Source organism: Cherax quadricarinatus, chromosome 14, assembly GCF_038502225.1.
Source record: "Cherax quadricarinatus isolate ZL_2023a chromosome 14, ASM3850222v1, whole genome shotgun sequence".
NCBI lineage: Eukaryota > Metazoa > Arthropoda > Malacostraca > Decapoda > Parastacidae > Cherax > Cherax quadricarinatus.
The window spans coordinates 43,144,368-43,148,110 of record NC_091305.1 but is presented as its reverse complement, the minus strand read 5'-3'; the positions used below and the strand labels follow the sequence as shown (position 1 = coordinate 43,148,110).

Here is a 3,743-nt window from a genome sequence, read left to right as displayed (position 1 = left end):
CACACACACACTACACACACACACACACACACACACACACACACACACACACACCCTCAGATATTCCATGGTCTTATTTTCCTTCCCCGGAACACTGTTGCCAGAACCACAGTCTCCAGCAGTCGCTCCCTCTACTGAAAACTAAGCTACCACCAGCAAGTGTAAACCGTGAAAATTACACTGATAAGCAAATTCTTATAAAACACTTTATCTATTGAAAATCATTTATTAAGATTTATTAATATTTTTGTGTATTGGAGAGGATGGTGACATGTGGCACCAGTGTTGGCACTGAGTAGGGACTTGGCACTGTGGTGGCGAGTTAGTTGTGGCTGGTCCAGTGTGGCATCAAGGTGCTTGCTTCCCGCTCCCCAAGGCACATCCTCCCCTCCGCTGTATCCCTCACTGTAATCTCGCCAGGATATAAACTTCTGTATTTGCTGTTGCCTGAGCGACAAGCGGCCGTGTGTGAAGCCCAGGTACGTCACGCTCAGGTACGTCACGCTCACACCTCTGCCCAAATCTGATTTTTTTTTACCATGGTGGATTTGTAATGTGTTAGGTAAGTCTTTACCCCTGCATGGGATGGTCTATGATGCTCATGCTGGGCTCATGATTCAAGGGAATGGTGCTACCCTTCCTTTCCTCCTGGCTAACATGACTGCGTCCCATGTCACTTGTGCTGTTTAACTCTTAAAGGTTTAGCGATTTTTTTTTCGTGATTCAACTGTGTTGAGTAACATGACGTGACTTAATTCGTTGTAGTTGTAGACCATGGTGGTAGTGGTGGAACATGGTGGTAGTGGTGGAACATGGTGGTAGTGGTGGAACATGGTGGTAGTGGTGGACCATGGTGGTAGTGGTGGACCATGGTGGTAGTGGTGGACCATGGTGGTAGTGGTGGACCGTGGGGGTAGTGGAGGACCATGGTGGTAGTGGTGGACCATGTTGGTAGTGGTGGACCATGATGGCAGTGGTGGACCATAGTGGTAGTGGTGGATCGTGGGAGCAGCGGTGAACCGTGGGGGTAGTGGTGGACCATCAGGGTAGTGGTGGACCATGGTGGTAGTGTGGCCCGTGGAAGCAGTGGTGAACCGTGGGGGTAGTGGTCGACCATCAGGGTGGTGGTGGACCACATTCGTAGTGGTAGATCATTGTGGTAGTGGTGGACCATGGTGGTAGGAGTGAATCATGGTGGTAGTAGTGGACCATGGTGGTAGTGGTAGACGATGGAGATAGTGGTGGACCATGTTTGTAGTGGACAATAGTGGTAGCAATGGACCATTGTTGTAGTGGTGAACCATGGCGATAGTGGTGGACCATGGTGGTACTGGTGGACCATGGTGGTAATAGTGGACCATGGTGATGGTAGACCATGGTGTTTGTGGTTGACCATGGTGGTAGTGGTGGACCATAATGGTAGTGGTGGACCATGGTGGGAGTGGACCATGATTGTACTAGTGGACCATGGTATTGGACCATGATTGTACTGGTGGACAACGGTGGAAGTAGCAGTAGTGGACCATGATGGGAGTGGACCATGGTTGTACCAGTGGACCATAGTAGTGGACCATGATTATACTATTGGCAACGGTGGAAGTAGCAGTAGTGGACCATGATGGTAGTGGACCATGACTGTACTGGTGGACAACGGTGGTAATAGCAGTAGTGGACCATGGTGGTAGGTGGGCCATGGTGATAGTGTACCATAATTGTATTGGTGGACAATGGTGGCAGTGGTGGACCATGGTGGTAGTGGTGGACCATGGTGGTAGTGGTGGACCATGGTGGTACTGGTGGGCCATGGTGATAATGGACTATGATAATAGTAGTGGACCATAATAGTAGTAGTGGACCATTGTGGAAGTAGTGGACCATGATTGTGGTGGTGGTGGTGCTGCTGGTTGATCTGATGAAAGTGTTGATACTGCTGGTAGTGGTGATAGTGGTGGTGGGATAAAGCCAGGATAACGGCTGGCTAATATCCGGATAATCCTTATTACTACAAGTACATGATACAACTTATACATACCATAGCTGACATAAGTGACACACTACTATATAGAAAGTCCCTTGTTATGTGGAACATTTCCCGCAAATTAGGTCAATTTTGTTCCCAGGATGCGACCCACACCAGTCGACTAACACCCAGGTACCTATTTTACTCCTCGGTAAGGAGTGACAGCAGATATCGTAATTAAACACGTTCTAATGATTACGCCCATTCCGGGGATCGAACCACGGACCTCAGTGTGTGAGCTGAGTCCGCTAACAATTGAACTATGGGAAACCAGGATGGCGCAAGATGACATTACGGCAGCATCAGGATAACATAAAGATAACTCCATTAAACGCCAGGACAAACGTTTCTTCTAGGCTGAGGACCGATTACCTCATTTTCCATGGTTCCGCTGGTTCTCAAGTGGAGAGCCACTACTTCCACTGAAGAAATCTACAGATCAGTCGAGATATACTGCCATATTTGTTGTGCAATATAAAATCAGGGTGAGGCCAGGATAACACCTGGATAACACGATAACACCGGGATAACACCACATGAGTCTTCACATCCCTGCTGGTGGTGTTTTCCAACTGGTTGAGTGTGTTGCTGCAGATGCTGCCTTTGTATCAAGATGTGTATGTTGCCTGCAGCTTCCTTCGTGACAAATTGTGCATGTTGCCTGCAGCTTCCTCCTCCGTGACAAGTTGTGTAGGATGCCTGCAGCTTCCTCCTCCATGACAAGTTGACAAGTAGTGTAGGTTGCCTGCAGCTTCCTCCTCCGTGACAAGTTGTGTATGTTGCCTGCAGCATCCTCCTCCGTGACAAGTTGTGTATGTTGCCTGCAGCTTCCTCCTCCGTGACAAGTTGTGTATGTTGCCTGCAGCTTCCTCCTCTGTTACAAAGTGTGTGTGTTGCCTGCAGCTTCCTCCTCCGTGACAAGTTGTGTGTTGCCTGCAGCTTCCTCCTCCGTGACAAGTTGTGTGTGTTGCCTGCAGCTTCCTCCTCCGTGACAAGTTGTGTATGTTGCCTGCAGCTTCCTCCTCTGTGACAAGTTGTGTAGGATGCCTGCAGCTTCCTCCTCCGTGACAAGTTGTGTAGGATGCCTGCAGCTTCCTCCTCCGTGACAAGTTGCGTAGGATGCCTGCAGCTTCCTCCTCTGTGACAAGTTGTGTAGGATGCCTGCAGCTTCCTCCTCTGTGACAAGTTGTGTAGGATGCCTGCAGCTTCCTCCTCCGTGACAAGTTGTGTATGTTGCCTGCAGCTTCCTCCTCCGTGACAAGTTGTGTAGGATGCCTGCAGCTTCCTCCTCCGTGACAAGTTGCGTAGGATGCCTGCAGCTTCCTCCTCTGTGACAAGTTGTGTAGGATGCCTGCAGCTTCCTCCTCTGTGACAAGTTGTGTAGGATGCCTGCAGCTTCCTCCTCCGTGACAAGTTGTGTAGGATGCCTGCAGCTTCCTCCTCCGTGACAAGTTGTGTATGTTGCCTGCAGCTTCCTCCTCTGTGACAAGTTGTGTAGGATGCCTGCAGCTTCCTCCTCCGTGACAAGTTGTGTAGGATGCCTGCAGCTTCCTCCTCCGTGACAAGTTGTGTAGGATGCCTGCAGCTTCCTCCTCCGTGACAAGTTGTGTAGGTTGCCTGTAGCTTCCTCCTCCGTGACAAGTTGTGTATGTTGCCTGCAGCTTCCTCCTCCGTGACAAGTTGTGTATGTTGCCTGCAGCTTCCTCCTCCGTGACAAGTTGTG

At 49.9% G+C, this 3,743-nt stretch overlaps 1 protein-coding gene across 4 annotated transcripts in view; it reads left to right on the top strand.

The window, feature by feature from the left end:
* The first annotated feature begins 327 nt into the window (after nt 1–327).
* LOC128694851 (uncharacterized) overlaps nt 328–3,743 on the top strand; it is a 1,130,786-nt gene continuing 1,127,370 nt past the window's right edge. For 3 of the 4 annotated variants that reach the window (XM_053785209.2, XM_053785218.2, XM_053785193.2), the window contains exon 1: nt 328–494. The gene's annotated coding sequence lies outside the window, so the exon portion shown is untranslated. The remainder of the gene's footprint in view (nt 495–3,743) is intronic. The other variant, XM_053785203.2, reaches the window with a different exon arrangement.